We start from the raw sequence: 21,929 nt of genomic DNA, 5'->3' as shown, positions 1-21,929 counted from the left end.
TTCCCTACCCTAGGCTCTTCTTTAGATGAAAAACAAATGCTGGCCCTCTTCCTGTCCATCTGCCCACCAGCTGGAGAGCACTTTGCTTGCCCTGCTGCTCTCACACACAGCTTCCCAAACGCTCTGGGCTAATTGGAGCTGAGACAGGGAGATGGCTTCGGGCTTGAAGTGGCATTGTCCTCCCGCTTCTTGGCAAGGATCCAGGGCGAAGGACAACAGAAGAGAGAGGCATGAGGGCCCTTGAGCAGCCAGCACTCACAATTCAGTGTCTAGTGGGCTTGGACTTTGGGGCCACCAGAGGGACGGATGGCATCTTTCTCAGGCTTCGTGTTGTCCTTTATTTTATAAATCGGGGAGGCAGTGACAGCCACAAATGGATTAGATGCTCAAGAGCACTTCTGAGCCACTTCTCCTGCATCCGTTGGGATCTTCAGTTCAAAGGCCCACAAGAGTCCTTGCACGTTTCCTTTCAAGCCAAACTCCAGCCAGCCCTCTAAATCCTTCCAAAGAAAAATTAAGTAGGGTTTAGGAGAAGACTGTATCCGCTCAGCTAATGAATGAGGATCTTGGCTTGCTTTCGTAAGTGAAGGTCAGAATTGAGATTTTGCACTCCTCTCCAGCTAATCAATCTCAGGTCAGAGATTGCAAATCCAGATACCTACAGGGGCTGGGCAGGAAGTGTAAAGGAGCCAAGAGGACTGCATCCGAGAAGACCAGGAGTCGTAGAGTAAAGGGGACAGTTTCGGCTGGTGGTTGCCATGTGGGTCTGTGGCCCAGCTTTCCCAGGTCCTGGGCTTTTGGGGAAGATTCTAGAAATCTTTATTTTTTTAAAATAGTAGTAACAACAGGATTGATAAAGTATGTACAGTGTGCCAGGCACTGCTCTTAGCACTTCAGATATTTTATGTTATTTGGTTCTCACTATGGAGTTATCAGGAAGATACTATTATCACCCCCATTCCACAGATGAAGAAACCAAGGCCCAGGGAGATTGAATAACTTGCTCAAGTTCTTTCTGCTGGGGAAGTGGCAGAGCTGGGATTTTTAACCTAGGCAGTGTGGCTCCAAGTTGAAATACATGTCCCTAACCACCATGCTGTATGGCTGGCCAGAAAAGAAATTGCTAGATTCTTTATGTTCATACTTGTATTAGTTTTTTGTTGCTGTGTAGCAAATTACTGCAAACTTAGGGGCTTAAAACAGCACCCATTTATTAGTTCACAGTTGTGTAGGTCACAGGTTGGTGCGGACTTAATCGGGCTCTTTGCTTAGGGTCTTGCAAAACCAAAATTAAAATGTCATACAGGCTGGGCTCTTATCTCAAGGCTCCAGGGAAGAATCAGCTTCCAAGCTCATTCACGTTGTTGGCAGAATTTGGTTCCTTGTGGGTGTACGGCTGGGTGCCCCTTTCCCTGCTGGCTATAGGCTCAGGGTTTTCTCAGCCTCTGGAGGCTGTTCTTGGTCCTTGAACATGACCCAGTCCATCTTCAAAGCGAACAACAGCCTGTCGAATCCTTCTTGTGCTTTGATTCTCTCCTGCTTCCCTTCTGCTACTGCCAGGGAAAACTCTCAGCTTTTAAAGGACTCACTTGATTGGGTTGGGCCCACCAGGATAAGCTCCTTAATTAGGCCCACTGACTTAGGACTTGAATTCTATCTGCAAAATCCCTTCAGGGCAGTGCCCAGATTCCTGTTTGATTGAATAACAGGGAATGGGAGTCTTGGGGGCAGGGCTATGTTTAGATCTCTGCTTACCATAGCACTTAACTTTAAAAAGCATTAAAATCTTGTTTATGACAAACAAAACATATACAGGAAAGGGATTGGGGGCTTCTCACCTTTGGTCCTTTCTTTAGTTTATTCAACAAATCTCTTTTGACTGCTCACTAGGGTGCCAGCCCTACACTGTGCGCTGGGACTACCACAGCAAACAAGATAGACAACCCTGCCCTTGATCCCGCAGATACCATGTCACTAGGGCATCCATGGCAGTCAGCTTGGTCAAGTGGCAGTCACCATCTCTGGACTGCATTCCTGTTACTCTGCTGAAGTATTTATTTGTCTTCAGTTACATGCCCCACAAACCCTGTTTGTTTTTTCTCTCTGCCCTGAATATTCATGAGCACGAACAGCTCAGATTCCCTAATCAGTCTCCCATGTGAGCCACATTCAAACAGGGACCACATCTAACACCTCTGTTCTGATGTCTTGGCCAAAGCAAATACAATTACGAATGAACAGGAGCCTGCTAAATTCCCGGTCCCATGAGACAGCTGCTCTAGACAGGAAAACTGAAGTCCTAGGAGCAGGACACCAGATGCTGGCTGGCACTGGGAGGGCTGGAAGAGACGGGGTAATTTCCCAACTGCCAATTTTTGTGAGCCCTGTGGTTTGAGATATCAGTAGCTCCTAAAGGGAGGGAATTTCTCCCTCCATTTTGGTCTTAATATTCCAAAGATCTTGAGCTGTTACCTGCTGCTAAAATATGATTATGCACAGCCAAATGGTCTGATCCAGTATGCACAGCCTTGTGGTTTAATATTCTCATTAGTTTGATTTCACCCGTATTTACTGAGCATTGCATTAGATGCCTTAGGAATTTAAGTTGTTTCCTCACCTGGCATCCCGCTGCCTTTCTCTGCACACATTCTGCCTTCACATCACTTCCTATACAGCCCAGGAACACATCTGTACATTTTAAACATATATCCATGTGCCAGCGTTCCTCCGAGTGTGACATCCAGGAAGAAAGAGAACAATGTAGATGTGGCCTAAACAGTGACCTTCTCTGTTGGAATTAATCTGTCTTTCCTTCCTACACACTCCTCTTAACACTGACTCCCCAGTGTTGGGATCATCTGGATCATTGTGGGGATAAAGCCAGACCTCAAAGGGCAGTTGCACTTGACTGAGAATTATCTCCCCTCTCTTGATTCCTGGAAAAATGTGGCCAGGCTTCCTGGAGGGTACCACTTTTGACTCCAGGGTGTCAGGGGAATCACAGACAGGCCACCAGGGTTTTATTTGCACAAAGATTTAACAGACCTATTAGGAGAATCAATTACCAGCACTGAGTGAGACTCATAGGACTACAATTGGAAGAGGGAAAAGAGTAGGGGGTTGCAGCCCACCCCTTAACCCCCGAAGACAGAGCTCTGCATGCACTGGGCAGCAGGTGGGCCTGTATTTTCTCACTGAATCCTCACAATCACCCCAAGAGGTGGGTCCTTTGAATACCAGCACTTTGAAGATGAAGATCCAAGGCTCAAAGGAATTCGGCATCTGCCCAAGGAAATACAGGGAGCAATCCGCAGTGTCCAGGTGGGAGAGAATCAAGACCCTCCCAAGACGGCCTGGGGGCATCGCTTTCTATCAGCAGGGAGAGATCATCCACGGAGAACACAGAGCAGGAGTGTTCATCTCCTTCCCCAACCCATCCTACCAGTCTCGGGAGAGCAGGAGGGCACTCTCCAATACTGAAACAAACAAACCAACCAACAAGTAAATAAATAAGGCTTTTAAAAACCTTTAATATTAGCATTGAAGGGGCTGGCTGGGAACAGACAGAGAAATGAGTCCTGGGCCTCTCCCAGGAGAGAGTGCTCATGGTTTTACTTTGTCTTAATTTTCTCTCCTGATGAAAAATTTGCCATGGTTAGGGAGGCACCGAAAAAACAGAACTGTGACTGATGTTTTCCAGTTTCCCTAGCAGATCTCACATATATATTTTTTAGAGTTCATCCCTATTTCAACAGTTTCAACATGGCTGCCCCTCTGGGAGGCTGAGGTAAAGGTCGGGACCCCTGACAGCTCCCTTCCCCCACACAGCCAATGCTGGGCTTCTGTCTAGGGCCCAGAGGGTCAGGAATTTTGGGGGGAAGGGGGCAGGCAGCACTGGGGTCCCACCAGATGCTGTTGGCACTCATGTCCACTTATGAAGGCGGCTACTGCCTGCTGCTGGGACTCTGCTTCTGTGCGTTCTCCTTATAGGACAGAGATTCTGGGTAGGACAGCGAGTGAAGGCTTTGGAGGGAGTCTGTTATGGACCGAATGTTTGTGTCCCCTTAAAATTAGTATGTTGGAATCCTAACTCCCAAGGTCATGGTTTCAGGAGGTGAGAGCCTCTGGGAGGTGATTAGGCCATGAGGGTGCAGCCCTCATGAATGAGATTAGTGCACTTAGGAAAGAGACCCTGCAGACCTCCCTGGTCCCTTCCACCACGGGAGGACACAGTGAGAAACCTCTGTGGCCCAGGAAGTGGGCTCTCACCAGATACCGAATCTTCTAGTACCTTGATCTTGGACTTCCCAGCCTCCAAAACCATGAGAAATAATTTTCTGTTGTTTATCAACCACCCATTCTATGGTATCTTTGATAATAGCAGCCCAAACAGACTAAGACACACCCTCCACCGATATGGATAGATAGACCACATCCAGCCCTGCACACTGGGGTGGGAGAACTCAAGGCGTGATCTCTGCCATCTCCCAGGGTTACCCCAAAGAATGAGCCCCAACAGGAGCTTGCTTGCTAATGTCCCCTGTGGGCTCCGTTCCCCTCCCCCGCTCACCGTCCCACCCCCTCACCCTAGTGCTTCCTCCCCCAAAAATCTTTGCCTCAGGGTCTGCTTCTAGGGCAAGGGATCCATGCCAGAGAGGACCACCAGGGAAATCCAAATTAAGAGGAAGAATCAGAAACGTAGCAAAGAGTAGCCCCAATCACATTACAGACGGAAGGTTCAGGAAAGACCCACCCAGAAACGCCAAGCCAGAGGAGACCTGATCCAGAGCGCCGGTGTCTGCCAGAATGAATGTCCCTGTTCTTGTACTGTCATAGGCTTGAAGGCCCTTCTCAGAAGCACACACACCATCTGCCTTTGTCCTACTGGCCTTTTCTAGCGGGTGGGCAACATGCCAGGGAGCCGGGCTGGGCTAAGGTTGAGATCCCCGTAGCTAGTGTGTGTTTGTGCGTGTTTGCAGGGGCTGACTTAACACAAGAAAAACTCTAAGGATTAGCCTCAGCCTCCCCCAGGCGGGGCACACATGGGGTAACAGGGGCAAGTAGCCCATCCTGGTAGCAGAGCCAGATGTGGAGTTTGCGAAGAGTGGCTGGCAAGATTCTCCCACTTGTTCTCACTTGACGTAGCATATGCAAAGCCCCGGTCTTATTATTCCTTTCCTCCTGAGTCAGAATATGCCAGAATCCCTGCTGTGACCTGGGCCTTTTTCCCCTCCACTCACAGACTGAGGCTCCCCCATCCCCCCAACTCCATTCCCCCTGCACCCCATCTTTCTGCCCTTCTCCCTAAAGATCCCTCTTGGATGGAGCAATATACAGAAAGGTTCTCTGCGATCATGGTCTAGACTCACCAAGCGGCAGGCCCTGTGCTAAGTGCTTTAAATGAGGATCAAATTAAATTCTGTTTAAAATCCTGTTTGGCTCCACTTTTCAGATGAGAACCCTGAGAGCCCAGACAGGTTGAGTAAGAGGCCCAGTGTCACACAGCTAATGGGGCCCATTTGGGATTGGATGTCAGGGCTGGTTGCCTCTGAAACTTGGGTTCTTACTGCTCTTTTGTGTCCGGGAGGTTTGCTCACTTACAGGTATAAATATCTGAAGTAGGTGGCAATTCTAATTGGACCTTGGCTGTTTAAAGCCCTTTACAGTCGACAAAGCCTGTAAATCCAGGTGATGTACCTCTCACCATGACTCTGTGTCATTGGGACAAGGATGAGGAGGACGCAGTGCTCAGGGCAGTGCGGAAACAGTAGCCACTGGGAGTAGTAACGGTACCTCTCTCCTTGTACAGGCGAGGAGACTAAGGCTCCGTTCCAGCGTCTGTTCTAGACAGAGACACCCAGTAAGAGAGGATCCACATGTTGGACCCCGCACATAGCTTGCCCTGTTGCTCTTTCTCTTTCTACATCCAGTGACCAGTCTGGTACCTTCTACCAGCAAGTCCCTGGACCCCTGCTTTCTTCTTCAGAGCCTGTTTGGCTGATTTTCAGAGGAACGCACAGGGCTTTCAAAGCAGTGTTTATTCCCTGCTCTCAGCCCAGCACGGAATTCAGAAACAGAATGTCAAAAGCACAAAGGGTTCAGGTCGCACTGCTCCTGGAATGCAAAATCAGGAACCTTTCCTTCCTTCTCTCGAGAGGTTGTAACGGGGTGGCTGGAAATGAACTTGGACTTTTCTGGGGCATGGGAAAGAGGAGGCAGAAGTACAGACACAGTTCCTCGAGGCCCGCTCTGATTGGAAAGCTGGTTCTGTGCTGAATGATGCGACGTGCATGTGTGCCTTTCCCGCATGTATTGGTTGGGGAGCCCGCAGAGGTGAGGAGGGAGAAAAGAAAAGGCTTGATGATGTTATGGTCCACATTTCCCATCTTTACAATGAAAGAGCTTGATTATACCCAGCAGTGGTTCTCCCCTGAAGGTGACTTTGCCCCCCAGGGGACATTTTTGGTGGTCACGAGTAGGACGAGAGGGGCGTGCAGAATACTACTCGCATCCAGTGGATAGAGGCCAGAGGTGCCGCTGGGCATCCTTCGACGCAAGGACAAGTCGTCCGACCAAATGTCAGTAGTGCCCAGGCATCTTGAACATTCTTCCTGAATTAACCCCATCAGCAGAGAGCAATAGAAAGAGAAAACATATGCTGTGTTTTGAGGGTGCAAAGGTGACATTTCTTTGAAGTGTTTTATCTGAAAGTTGCAGAATATTACTGTGGTATTGTATTTTATATTAAGAAATATACATTTGGTTTCCGTCCCTTTTCCTATCACAGAGCTCCTAAAACTCTTGGAGCTTCCTGTGCTGAGAGCTACAAAGCTGTATATTTTTAGATTAATTAGGTGACTTTGGGAGGTGCCTAAGAATGGGTGGGTGACGAGCTGATTGCCAGTGGAGTCAAGCAAGTGATTAGAGGGTTGGAACTTTGAGGCTTTCCACCCGCGCTTCCAGGGAGGGGAGAGGGGCTGGAGGTTGAATTCAATCACCGATGGCCAGTGACTTAATCAAGCATGTCTGTGTAATGAAGGCACCGTAAAAACCCGGGAAGGACTGGATTTGGAGAGTTTCAGGGTTGATGAACACATGCTGGGAGGGTGGCATAATCAGCGAGCCTGGAAGCTCTGCGCCCTTTCCTGCATGCCTTGCCCTATGGAACCTTTCCAAAATGTTTCTCTGAGTTATGTGAGCCCCTTTAGCAAATTAATGGAGCCCAAGGAGGAGGTCATTGGAATCTCTAATCTGTAGAAGTAGAGGATGGTTGGAACATCTCGTCTTTAGCTACTTGGTCAGAAGCACAGATGACAGCCTGGACTTGTGATTGACATCTGAAGTGGGGGGCAGGGGGGGCAGTCGTGTGGGACTGAATCCTTAACCTATGGGATCTGATACTCTCTCCAGGTAGTGTCAGAGTTGAGTTGAATTGTAGGACAGCAGAGAATTGTCTGGTGGTGTTGGGAAAACCCACGAATCGAAATAGTTGTAAGGATCCTAATTGCATTATACCCTAATCCACAATACATTAATTTATTTGTTCATTCATTTAACTGAGATTTACTGAGCACCTACTGTGTGCCATGCCCATGGTACCCGAAAACTGAGTTCATTTCTTGGTGGGTGTTGAGCCAAAAGACACAACCAAGCCAAAGATCGGGAGAAAGAAGGAGTTATTACTTGCAGCAAGTAAGGAGAACACTGGGGGTTTTTCCAGAAGCAGTTTCTCCCCGAAGAGCAAAACTGGAGAAGTTTAAGCTGTGGGTATATGCATATTCAGGAAGGGGTCTTAGCAGAGGAGAATTCAGCATAGAATTGGGGCAAAGGTTGACAGAGTCCAAGCTTTAGTTGATTGAAGCCGTGAGGGTTAGAGAAGGTCAACATCATCATTCCATCCTCCACCTGGGTGAGGGCCTTAGTTCCTGCAGAACTCAAAGATATGTATCAGATTGTTATGTATGTCCCTTGAAGATTGTTTTATTGCCCAACTATTGTTTCTTGACTGCTTTTCCTTTGTTCCTCCGTTCCCTCACTTCCCTTAAGACCATTAAGATCACAGAATGACTTAGGCCACAAATGGCTTCTCTTATGTCAAGAAAGCCATGCCTGGTTCTCTTTCTCCAGCAGATCCCCTACCCTATCTGCTGACACCCATTCTGGGCTCTTCTTTTGTTTTGCTGTAGTATGACCCTCTCATTTTTCTGGTCTGAGCTCACGCATCACCTTCTCAGAGAGCTTTCCCATCCCATCTAAAGCATTTCACCACCTGCTTGTCATTCTCATTGTCCCCATTTTACAGGTGAGAAAAATGAGGCACAGTTTATTCACTTATTTGCTAAATGAATGAAGAACATTGCCCCACCCCCACCCCCGCCCTGAATGTGCTGTGTTTATGCTGTAACTTAGCATATACTTGCTAATGTCATGCTCCTGGGGGTACTGACCCTATTTGAAAGGTTTAGGGAAATGTGTACACTACATAGGATCTGGTGCGGGCCTGTAACTTCCTCACAAGCTCTTTGATCTTGGGTATGTCAAGTCCTCATTCTGAGCTTCAAGTGGTGTTTTTTCTTTTCTTTTCTTTTTTTTTTTTTTTTTGGTTTTGGGTCTTTCTGTTTTTTTGGTCAAAGAAGAAAAACAAAACAGGATTGGAGTAGGTCTGTTTTCTCAAATTATACCCCTTAGAACATTGACTCCAGGAAACATTACTAGATTTTCATCCCCCCACATTGGAGGGTCTCTAGTCAAATATATGTGGGATATGTTTTAAATTATGATTTTTTTTTTTAATGCAGGACCTATCAGAGCCCTTCATATGTTACTGTCTGGTGTGAATGCCCAGGAGGAATATGTCTTTTTCATTGTTTCCCAAACATATCTGTTTAAGGAGACCAGTTTCTGAGAAGCACATTGCAGGACCTGAATCCCTCAACATGCACCTTGGGCAATGTTGGACTGCTCAATAGCTAGGCCTCTCATCACTCTTACATTCAAAACCTCTGTGGTGAATACAGGGTAGCGAGCATCAGTTATTCTCGGCTGTGCTGCTCCCCCATACCTGAGGTTTCCTCTCCTGCCTCGGCACTTTGTAAGACCACATTTGGCACCCCTCTTATCTCTAGAGGCAGGACCTGTGTCTTTTCCTGGTCAACAGAGTGAGAGAAAGAGGCTGCCCCCTATGAACCATCCCCGCCTCACTCCCAGGTCCTCCACCCTCTTTCCCCTCAACTCCCAGCCAGATGCTAGGATCCAGTGAGGCATCTCAAAGCCCTAGGAAACAGTGGAGCCACCAGACGGAAAGGATCCACGCTTCTAAAAGCTGTGTGACCCAGAGACGCGTGAGAAGTTAACCCACTGTTGTCTGAAGCCACTGAAATCCAGCACTTACTTGTTATAGCGCTTAGCCTAGGCTGACAAGCAGGGGGTGTGGGTGGTGGTGTGATGAGTTGGGCAATTGGGATTGACATGTATACACTGATGTGTACAAAATGGATAACTAATAAGTACCTGCTGTATAAAAAATTAAACAAAATTCAAAAAATACCCCAAAACAAAAAATCAGTTAGCCTAGGCTGACGAGCCATAGTCATTCAGAGAGAACATTCCTGATTAGCTCATACCACGAATGGGGATGAAGAGGTGACCTCTCCTTTCTCACACCTCGTGTCTCTGTCCACAGGCCACTGCTGACATTAACAGGTGCCTTGTTATTTCCTGGTGTCCGTGACCAGAGGCAAGGAAACACACCCAAGGAGGATGTAACGCTGTCCCTCAGGCGGCAGAGCCTTTAATAATGAGGGCTGATGCTCACAGGGACCCTCTCCCCTCCTTTCTTCCTGTAATTTGGAACCAAAAACAGAATGAAAAAAAGAAAAATCCCCGTAAATCTGTGAGCTGTTGTCAAGCAACCCAAGTTTCTTTTCGGCTGTTGTCAGTTTCCCGAGGATAAAGCGAGTCCCTCTTGACACCTGTCAAGACACTGGCGCTTCCCACCTGCCTGTGGTTAAGATGCTGACAGCTCTTGCTGGCCAGGTGTGGGAGCAGCGAACTGCACAGGGAGCAGGTCTCTGCCGTGTGCCGGGCCCTGGGATGCCTGGGCTCTGTGCTCGGTCACAGGGGGAGGCAGGGTCCGTGCTGCAGGACCTTCCCAGCAGCCTGCACGTCTGGGATTTAGCACTGGGCACCCATGGGGAGAGGAGGCTTGGCTGGGTTCAGCTCCATCTGTCTCTGGCTTCTGTTTGGCCTCTTGGCTGTGGGCTAGGAGCCCTCTGCAGTTCCCTGCTTCTCTCAGCAGCTGCTCAACACGGGACAGGAAAACTGCCCTCCCTCCAGTGGACTGGTCTAGGGGGAGCCTTCTTGGGCAATCCATGGGCCAGAAGCCATCCAGGGTGGCCAAGATCTAGAGACCAGACCAGGCAGGCATCTGAATCTTCACACTGAATCTTGTCTTTATTCCTTCCCCACCCTGCATGGCTGCTCCAGGCTAAGATTCTAGCCCAGATAAACTCAACATGAAAATCATAATCCAGCAAGTCATAGCCATTCTTGTCAATTCTCTTAAAGGTTAATCTGCTTTTCTCCTTATTAATGAAGGGCCTCGGAAATGCAGCCGGGCCTCTCCCGTGTTTTGGTAGATTTGGGCTAATAGGCTATTTTATTTCCATGGTAACAGCTTCCAGTGTTACAAGAAGATAATTTTCCAGACAAAAGATTTGTGGGTCTTATAATTCTGCAGGCATCTGACTGTGAAAAAGTGGGAAAGTGGGTTCAAGGGCTGCCCAGGATTGCACATTGGATCCTTTCTGGGGCACCTGTTTGCTTCGGGCTTCTGGGTCTCAAGGCTTTGTTAGGGGACTCATTGTAGAAAATTGGCAGGGACTGAATAAAGGTTTTCTTTGAAAGACAATGCCCTAAATTCGTTCTCTTATCAGCCAGTGGGATTTGAGTGAGAAGTGGCTTGTGTTTGTCGTCAGTGCTGACCCAACAGTGGCCTCTGCCCTGTGGGGTGTGCTGGGAGCCGGCCTGCTTAGAGTGAGGGTCTCCTGGCAAGAAGCCCCCAGGCCGAGCCTTCATCCTCCTCATCTCCCAGTCTCAGGGCAGACTGGCAGAATCTCCTCCTCCCCTGCATTCAGCACATACTTCCTAACTACCAGGGGTGGGTAACAGGCAAGTCACAGGGAGACAAACGATGAACAAAACAGGCATGGCTCTTGCTTTGAAAGTGCTTCGAGTTTATTGGTGTGTTAGTGGATGGGTGGGTTGAATAGAGACAGGTAACCAGGCGATGGCAGTACTGTGTGGTATGTGTTATAACAGGCGTGTCCGGGATGCTAGGGGGAAACATTGTAGGTCAGGAAAGACATGCAGGGAAAGAGCTCTTTTAGACAGACTTAAGAGCTGTGTAGGAGTGAAAGCTGCTCAGACATTAACTAAATGTCTGTTGTGAGCCAAGCATAATCCTAGGTTCTCGAGATCCAGACGTGAACAAAACCAGACAGGTTCTTTATTGGCACCCTGATAGAGTAAAGAGATATTAATCAACCTTGTAATTTGTGATGACAGCTGCGATCACTGCTACCAAGGGGAAGTGCTTAATGCAGTGAGAAGTAGCGAGATGGGAATTTGACCAAGACAGGCATCAGGACTCTCATGTATGGTTGGGCAGGCTGTGCACTGCACAACTCTACAAGGAGCTGGCCACAGCATAGACATTGTAGATGCGGATATCTGCCATGGTAGTTTTCTGGAAGATGTCATCCAACATGTCTTAAGAAAGGGGTGCCATTCTCTAAATTGCATGAAATTAATTCTGTGGCCTAGTGGAGCTCCTGCCAGGAGAAAAAGAAAAGTCTTCTCCAAGTAAGTGATAGTCTCCAGGATCTGGACAGTATGTAGGAGCTCAGTGGGTGAAGAGAGGGAAGGAGGGGGTCCCAGATGCAGGAATAGCAGGTGCTTATTCGGGTAGTTGTATTCCATAGACTGAAAAGAGGCCAGGAGGCTGGAGGAAATACAGTAAGGGGCAGGATGGTGCAGGATAAGGATGGAAAAGGAGGCAGGAGACAGGACACATCGCATGCGGCTAGGTCCAAACTTTATTTTCCTGCCTAGAGTTTTCAGCGATGCTGAGCACCCGGGGACTTGGGCCTTAAATGGGAATAAGTGTGTGAAGTAGATGCAGCCATGGGAAGGAACCATTTGTTAGTTATGGAAACAAGGCAGATTTGGTGGCCCACAGTCAGACCAGTGACTCTGAGAGTTTGGTCCATGGATCACTCGGGATGTGTATTGCATATACAGCCTCCTAAGTCCCACCGAAAACCTACCAATGCAGAATCTCTGGGGCAAGGCCCAGGAATCTGCATTTTATCCAGTAAGTCATGTCCTTTTGTTGCAACCTAGGTTTGAGAATGGCACAGTTACCCTAGTGCCTGTGACAGCTGTATTCTTTCTTTTTTTAAATTGGAGTATAATTGCTTTACAATGTTGAGTTAGTTTCTGCTGTACAGTGAAGTGAACCAGCTATATGTATACATATCTCCCCTCCCTTTTGTACCTCCCTCCCACCCCCTCCATCCCACCCATCTAGGTCATCACAGAGCACCAAGCTGAGCTCCCTGTGCTACACAGCATGTTCCCACTAGCTATCTATTTTACACATGGTAGTGTATTTATGTCAGACCTAATCTCCCACTTCATCCCACCCTCCCTTTCCCCTCTGCAGAATAAGGATGAGAATGCAGCTGTCCACTCATCTGTCGATGGACACTTGGGTTGCTTCCATGTCCTGGCTATTGTAAACAGTGCTGTAGTGAACACTGGGGTACGTGCGTCTTTTTGAATTATGGTTTCCTCAGGGTATATGCCCAGGAGTGGGATTGCTGGGTCATATGGTAGTTCTATTTTTTGTTTTGTAAGAGACCTCCATACTGTTCTCCATAGTGGCTGTATGGACAGCTGCATTCTCATCCTATTCTGCCCTAGCGGATGGTGAGACCTTAAGCAAGTTCAAGGCTTCCCTTGGATTAGTTTCTGTGTTGATCCAGCGAGTTCCATAATATCTGCCCTTTCTTCCTAGAGGATGGTTTGTTCATTCTGCCCCAGTGTTCATTAAGAAACTACTGTATCAAGGAAGCAAAAAAGTTTTATCTCATACACTAGATCCAGTTCCTTAGAAGCAGCTGCGGGGAGAACAGTGTTGAGAAGGATTCTGCAGCTGTATACTGATTGGCTTAAGCGCTGAAAGGGAGATGGTGGGGCGTCAAGTCTCAAGGGAGAACTTTCTTAGATGAGACGTCACACCCTCAGAGTAGCCTTCCCAGACCACCTAAAGCAGCACAGCGCACCTCCCTCCTGTCACTGACTAAACATATCTCCATGTAATTTCCACCCGAGCCTTCATTATAATCTGTATCTGTCTTGTTTGTTTAATTGCTCACTTGTTTTTTTCTCTGGTCTTTTTTGCCTCACTGCCTATAAGCCCCCTGAAGGCACGACTGTGTCTGTGTCCTTGGTTTACCACTGCTTGGTTTACCACTAAGTCCTCCTGGCTCTTGGCACAAAGTAAGTGCTCAGTGAGCAAGTGTTGAATGCATGAATGAAGGCGTCAGGGGATAGCCTGCCCAGAACTCTGTGTGAGGCGCTACACGAAGCACAGAAGACATAGTGTCACTCGGCAGAGAGCAACATTCAGATAAGGAGATTAAGCCCTGCTCAGAAGGAGTAATAAACTTGAACTACATGATAGAAGCCAAGTGTAATGTGACCACAGGGGGGGAAAATATTCCTTCACTGAGAATGTTGTGAAGATATAATGACGTGAACAATGTCAGCTTGCTCCGAATGGTTGAAGATGCTTTATGAATACCAGGGGCAGTGATTTAACATTAGGGAGGGCCAACAGAGAGGAGGTCCTATCAATGAAGGTATAGACATGGATGAGCTAAAGTACAAATTACATACAGGTTTCAGGGCATCTGTCCCAGAGAAGTGAAAACTTAGGTTCACACAAAAAGCTAGACACAAACGTTCATAATAGCTGTATTCATAGTAGCCCAAACCTGGAAACAACCCTGATGTCCTTCACCGAGTAAATAGTTAACAAACTGGTCCATCCATACCATTGAATACTACTTAGTTATAAGAAGAAACAAACTATGGATACGGGCAACAATTGGACGAATCCGCAGAGAATTACACTGAGGGAAAAGACCAGTCCAAATGGAGCATCACACTATTGAAATGACAAAATTATAGAAGTAGAGAACAGGTTAGTGGTTGCCAGGGGTTAGGGAGGAGGGAGAATGAGTTCGTTTGGAGGAAAACGGGTGGGGTTATAAAAAAGCAACTGGATGGATCTTTGTGGGGATGGAATTATTCTCTACTCAGCTTTGGTGGTGGATATGCTAACGTACATGTGTGATAAAATTGCATAGAATTGAATACACAGAGACACATACAAATGAGTCCAAGTAAAACTGGGGCAATAGCAATAAACACTGGGACGGCATCAATGTCAAGAGCCTGGTTGTGATATTCCACTAGAGTTTTGTAAAATGTTCCATTGCAGAAAAGCATACAGGGGATCTCTCTCTCTGTTATTACATCTTACCATTTCATATGAAACCAATTATCTGAACATAACAAAGTTAATTAGAAAAAACAGCTTTCACGTCTTCCAACTTGGTTGAGAGTTGGAAGATGACCAAGGTGCATTCCTTGCCATTTCCCGCCACCCCTACTCCCACCATGGGACCAAGTTTTTCACCATCCATTTTCCCAGAGACTCCTGGCATCTCGGGTAAACTGCACAATCTGTTACAGACGGTAGCTCCAGCAAAGCTTTCTGGAACTCTGCAACTCACTGCAACTCTGAGTGTTCCCTGTGGACACAGAGCCCGTTTACTAGCTTCCAGACTAGCCGAATCTGAGGACATTTGCATATCCAAATGGCAGCCTATGAAATCACATGTGAAGGAGACTCTGCTCCTTTTGCAACCTGTGCCGCCATCCTGATGACGTTCATGTCCTCGATTCTAACTGCTTGCTCCCCACCCAGCTTCCTTGCTAGAGTGCAAGCACGGTGAGGACAGGGAGATGGTGGCATGTTCCTGCTGTCGCAGTGCCTGTCACACAGCTCTCCCCATAGCGGCCATTTGTGATTTCTGCCTGTCCAGCCTCCAGTTGTCCTTCTGACAAGAGCATCTTTTTTTCCTTTGGGGAACCACCCATCCCCCATTACAGACAGTCCTGTGGGAGTTTGAATCAAGGTGCCCTGATTCCTACTGTGGCTCACGGGAGGCAGGAGACCCAAGCCAGGGCAACCAGACTTGGTGAGCGATGAGCCCCAGATTTTCATGAAAAATATTTTAAAAGACATGCTCTTTCTTTCCTGCATGGTTATTGTTCTGATAGAATATCAGTGGAGAGCTACTGGGAGCCTTCTTACTACCTTCCCTTGGAAGAGTTGGTCTGCAGGGAAGCCAACACAGTAGAAAGCAGAGCTGAGACATGGTGAGATAGCAACTCCTAAGGCATCATTTGAGCACCCGGATCTAGACATGCCTGAAGCTATTACAGCCTTGAACTCTTCAACCCTGTGGGTTACTCTAGTGCTGTTTTTGCTTATGCCACTTTGATGTGGCTTTCTGTCCCTTGCAGTCAAGACCCCTAAATCATCCAAGTCCTTAGTAGGTATTCAGCAAATGAATGAATGCGTCAACAACTGCAGTGATGCCAATATTTATTATCTCCTATGTGGCAGGTGCTATTTTAAGGCCCAATGAAAGAAGCAGAGAAGCCACAGAAATGACTGCTTCCCTTGAAAGCCAAGTCTGTGGCCTGACAACCTAGAATTTGGGTCAATCCATCAATTATGGTTGCTGCTTAGAAATATCCCTTTTCCTCCCAGCCTCACTCTTTTCTTCTCCCACCCTCGTAACTACAGCTCACGCCAGTACTAAGGCATGGCCCCCGGACCCACTAATACCAATGCTCGTATTCACTCCTGAGGCCAACTGACTTGGTTGTGTCTGGTTATCAGATGCACACTTTGTCACAGCAGGGATTTAGGCTAGACATTAGGGGGGTATTGTGGTACCAGATGGTGTTTCTGAAGAAGGTTGTCCTATTTTTTCAGTTTTAGGATTTGACAGTAAATCAGCCTGGCACGCCTCGGATGTGATTTGGCCTCAAAATCATCTCTGTTAATCCTTGATGCTGTGTGTATCCAACCAGGTCCAACCAGGAAAACAGAACCCGCTCTCAGTATGTGAACAAAGGGAGTATAACACAAGGAACTGATTACACAGATGAAGGAAGGGGCTTGAGAAGCAAGAAACAGGGAACTGAGAGGCAACCTAGGGATTTGCAAGGGCTGGATGACAACTATGACGAGCCTAGAGAGACAAAGGGAGCAGGTGGTGGTACGTAGGTCCAGGGCTGGAGTCACCCACTGGAGGCCGGAGCTATGGCAGGTGTGTCCCGTGGAAGCCGGTGCCAAGGTGGACATACGGTCCATGTGAGAGAGGCCACCAGAGACAGGAGGAGGAGAAGGATTCTACCTTTCCCTTCCTCCCACCTTCCAAACTCACAGCAGCTCCAGTTGGCCACACCCAAGCCAGCACCTCCCATTGGCCACACCCAAGCCAGCACCTCCCATTGGCCCCACCCAAGTCAGCACCTCTCATTGGCCACCCAAGCCAGCACCTCTCATTGGCCATACCCAACCTAGCACCTCCCATTGGCCACACCCAACCCCAGCACCTCCCAGTGGCCACACCCAACCAGGAGCCTTGAGCCAAGGGGCCTCTGAAGCAGCCTGCAGGGTCAGCCTCCTGTGATAGAGAGCAAAACAGAAGTTGGTGAGAATGGATCAGAGAACCATCAGACCCCTTTCTGGTTCCCACATTCAACACTCCCCTTCTCACCTGGGAAGAAATGGACCTTTGGGATCCAAAGATGTCATCACCAAGTGTGTCAGAAATGGGGATCAAGTTCCAAGACTCATATGCTGCTTGTAGGAGTTTAACATGGAGCAGCCACCTTAGAGGACTGTTTCGCAGTTTCTGATAAATTGAGCATATATCTACCCTATGACCCAACAATTCTGCTCTTAGAGACTTACTCAAGAGCTGTGAAAATACTGTGCAAAAAGAATTATAGAAGAATGTTTATAGCATTATTTTCCTAATAGCCAAAAATTGGAAATGACTTAACACAACTGCTACACACAACCGTGTGAATGGATCTGAAAACATAAGTGAAGAAGCCACACACATACTATCTCATTCCATTTACGTGAATCCACGAAGAGACAAAAATCTAATCCATGGTGATAGAAATCAGATAGTAGTTGTGGGGATGGAAACTGACTTGGAAGGGACATGAGGGCACTTTCTGGTGTGATGAAAATGTCCTATGTCTTGTTTTGGGTATCAAACCTCGTTAAACTGAAAACCTAAGACTGGTGGATCTCATTTGTTATTTATATGTCAAATTAGTCATAAAAATAAAAAACAACAATGAATCAGTTTTCAAGGTAGAGGACAAATTTCATGCTTTTCTGTTTGGTCTGTACCACCAAGAAGAACAGCATTATTATGTCCTGGCAGATACCTTATTCTTCCATTTTGTGGGATATAACCCAAGAGTAGGTCAAGTGCACTTGTTTTCTTGGACTAATTAAATCCGATAGGCAGCCGTAATGCCCCTGCCAACCACATGACTCATGGACGTGAGGTTGATGGGTGTTTTACATTAAACTAAGTGACATAAGTATCTACTTACATGACCACTATTTTAAAATACATCACCTACAACTGCACATTCGTTTTGGAAATGGTGCTCTCCTGGCTTCATCCAGAGAGCCAATAAGGATCCCTGGGAAAAGATACTAAGGCAAGAAATGTAATAACCACACAACAAATCTTGCTTCCCCAGCATTCATTTCCTATTTCCCGAGCCCCACTCCCAGTTTGCATTTAGGGGGCCATGTAGTTCTAGGGAAGCTAACCCTCCCCACCCCCATGTCTGTACCTGCCAGTTCTAGGTTGGTAGCCCTTGACCAAGGCTAAGCCCATCATTGCATCCCACCCCCAGTCCCCCACAGAGATTGGGTGAAGGCAGACATGTGACCTAAACCGGTCCAATCATACTGAATCTCAGAACCTTGGCTTAAAAAGACTCTCTTTCTCAGGACAACTGTGGTTTGGAAGTCAAAGGCCTGGCACTGCAGTAGCCATTTCTCTTCCATGAGGAGAGCCATGACAGGGACACAGCAGAAAGGAGAGATGAGAGAACCGCAAAAAGCAGGGCCTAGCCTGCTGGCATCATAATAATATGTCTGAGGTCAGCCCTCTCTCTCTATGTTTTGGTTACATGAGCCAAGAAACCCTCCATATTGTTTAGGCCAGTTTGAGTTGGGTTTTATATTATTTGCAACCAATGGCATCCTAACTATTAGGTCATAACCAGAATGCTAGGTTAGTTTGGACAGCAGGCCACAGTCTGTGAAAAAGGGTAGGATTAGGAATCAGAAGCCCTGAGTTCTGGTACTGGCTGGGTCATGATGGAGCTGTATGACCCCAGGGAAATCATTTAACATGGCAGGGTCTTAGTTTAGTCTTCTGCATAGTAGGGAATTAGAAAGCAGGATCTCTAAGTTCTGTTCCATTAATAGCAGTGAAAACAATGATGATGACGATTAATTAAGTTCTTGCCATGTGCCTGTGCTGTGCTAATTGTTTTAGACCCATTATTTCATTTGATTCATGTATCTCTTGGAGTTTAATCAGGAAAGCAGAAACACTGTGAATATTATGGAATAAGGAATTTATTTTAAGAAAAAGACCCTAAACAACTGTGGGAGAAGTTAAGGATCCAAAAGAGGGAGTTGGAGGGTCAGAGTAAAGTCAGCAACCAGTCCACCAACCTCTCCTCCTGAAGCGCTGGTGTTGGTAGAGAGTAGGAGCTTGCAAGGGAATACGGGAGGGCAGGCACATCCCGCTGACATGGTGGCTCAGCAAAGGAGAGCCTGGGATGGCATGTACCAGCATCTGGTGGGGGGCCTGGGGTCTGTGTTGGTGAGCTGGGCTGGCAGTCAGAAAGAAGAGCTGGAAGTGGGGTGGGAGAAGGTGGACACAAGCTGGAACTGCTGTACCCACCTCCCCATCTGGCCTTCACTGCATCAAGCATAATGACCCAGAGGTTAAAGGCTGCTGCTTCACTTCTGCCTCCCAAACTTCATGAAAAAATTTTTATACATGGGGAAGGGGATTCTGGGAATTGCAGTTCCAGCATATCCAGGTCTACAAACCATCTGAAGAAAGCAAGATAAACGTTCCCCCCAAAGTTTAAGGAAGCTAGAAAACTTGTGCAAAGTCATCCATCCGGCTAGTACGAGAACCAGGACTAAGATGGAGGACTTCTTCCTTCTACTTAGTCCGTTTTCTGTAGTATTTGATCACTTGTTCCCCAATTTAGCTTTGTTTCTAATATAAAATGTAGTTGATTTTATTCATTGCCCTTTTGTCATTTTCTTCCTCAGCAATCAGTGTTATCCATGACCCTGTCTCCGGCTCCTTCCTTTTCACTGTCCTTAGCTCCTTAGCCTCATGTCCACAAAATAGCTGCTGCAGTGCCAGGCAACACAGGGGACAAGACTGTATGTATCCAGCTGAAGGAGAGACAGGGGTCCTCTTCTCTTGAGATTGTTGGAGCCCCTTTCCCAAAAGCCCCCATCCCTAGGGACTGGGTCCTATACTTAGTGCTCTAGGTGTGAAGGAGGCTGGGAAAACAAGTTTCCAGATTTCGGCCTCCTTTTGGGGAGGTAACTTTGCCAGCAAGGAAGAGAGAGGAGGGAACGCTCTTGGGCAGGCATTCAACTGTGTCTGACATACTGTACCCTCTGCAGATCCTTCTTTCTAACCTTATCCTTTAATCAGCAAAAGTAAATGGTTTTGTCTATGTTTGATTTACACGGTGAGTAGAAAGATCTCTTTTCTACCTGGGAATCCCTAAAATTGCCCACATTCACTATGTAAAGGCCCTGAAAGCAAATGGGCCCCACAGCGCCATGCCCTCTAAGAAAGGAGGATTAACAGTATGCCAAACAAATAGAGTAGGGTTTCTCACCATTTTTACCATCCCCTCCAAAAAGCCTTTTGAGGCATTTTTTCCTGATCAGCCTCCCATGAAATTTTAAAACCACAAATGTGTGTCTGTTTGTGTGCCATATGTATATCTGCAATTTACACATAGAAAGAGGAAGGTTTTTTTTTTTTTTTTTTTTTTTTTTTACAGCCAAGACTCAGTTTTCTCCACCTTGGCTGTGATGTGGTCCCCGTTGAGAAAGCAAGATGTAGATCCCATTTTGAGCTCTTTCAGACATTTGAAAAAGATATCCATATTTTCCAAAGTTGTGGATAGTAGTATTTGTTCAGTCAGAATATTCAGATGTGTCAACCCATCCCTGAGGAGGGGATGAATATCTGCCTCCATTTCTGACTTTCCATCACTATGTTCCCCAAGACTGATTCATTTACCTTAGTTTACAAACCTTCACATGTGGAGCTTATAATATTAAAACGAAATTAAAGTTCAAGAAAGGGGCCTGGGCAAAAGGAAGAAAATCTGGAGAGAGCGTAGTTATTCATTGGGGCTCTCTGTTTGCAAGTATAGAAGGAGTTACTTTGAGGGGAGTGGTCACGGATGGAATTTGTCTTAGTTTGCTAGGGCCGCCATAACAAAGTACCCCAGGCTGGGTGGCTTAATCAGCAGAACTTCACTGTCTCATAGTTCCAGAGACTGTTAAGTCCCAAATCATGGTGTCAACAGGGTTGGTTTCTTCTGAGGCCTCTCTCCTTGGCTTGCGGGTGGCCGCCTTCTTGCTGTGTCCTCATGTGACCTTTCCTCTGTGCATGTGCATCCCTGGTGTTTCATCCTGTTCTTTTTTTTTTTCTTTTTTTTTTTCTTTTTGCGGTATGCGGGCCTCTCACTGTTGTGGCCTCTCCCGTTGCGGAGCACAGGCTCCGGACGCGCAGGCCCAGCGGCCATGGCTCACGGGCCCAGCCGCTCCGCGGCACATGGGATCCTCCCAGATCGGGGCACGAACCCGTATCCCCTGCATCGGCAGGCGGACTCTCAACCACTGCGCCACCAGGGAGGCCCCATCCTGTTCTTTTAAGGACTCAGTCATGTTGGATTAGCACCCACTCTCATGACCTCATATAACCTTCATAACCTCTTTAAAGATCCTCCTCACATTCTGGGGTATTAGGACTTAAACACACGAATTGGAAGGGGACATAATTCAGCTCATAACAGATACAGGCTATCTCGTGGACTCCATCAATAGGATGATGGCTATAGCAGAGTAATTGCCAGAGCTGCTCCAACTCGTATTTGAGATTTTTCCTTCTAGAGCAGGAATCTCAAACTATAATGCTTCCAAGCCCTAAGAGGTAGGATAAATGAAGGCAGCCGTAATACATGGTAGGACAGGGATTTGGGCAACTGGAGAGCAGATGCCCCGTCTAAAGGGGGCGCTACTCAGCTCCAGCTGATGGCATGCCTTCTAGGAACAGAGGCCCAATGTAGACAGATCGTCCAATATTCTAAGAGAAACAAAAAATCTGGTTTTTTGTTTTGTTTTGTTTTGTTTTGGTGGTGGTTTTTTTGTGTGTTTTTTTTTTTTTTTTTTTTTTTTGGTAAAGTTTCCAATTAAAAAAAAAAAAGCTGTGCAGGCCAAAGAAAATGTCTGCCAGCTGGATCTGTCTCTCCCGTTTGTGATTCCTTCTTTAGCACTTTTTGGAGATGTGACTCAGCTGCCTTCTGTATGGCTTGGTTCTAAGGGGACAGGATCTGATTGGCTGAGCTGAAGCCAGATGGTCCTGGGAAGGATAACTCAGCAGAACGATGGCTACTGGGTG

This window comes from Mesoplodon densirostris, chromosome 10 (genome assembly GCF_025265405.1).
Source record: "Mesoplodon densirostris isolate mMesDen1 chromosome 10, mMesDen1 primary haplotype, whole genome shotgun sequence".
Classification (NCBI taxonomy): domain Eukaryota; kingdom Metazoa; phylum Chordata; class Mammalia; order Artiodactyla; family Ziphiidae; genus Mesoplodon; species Mesoplodon densirostris.
Note: the sequence above shows the minus strand (reverse complement) of the source record.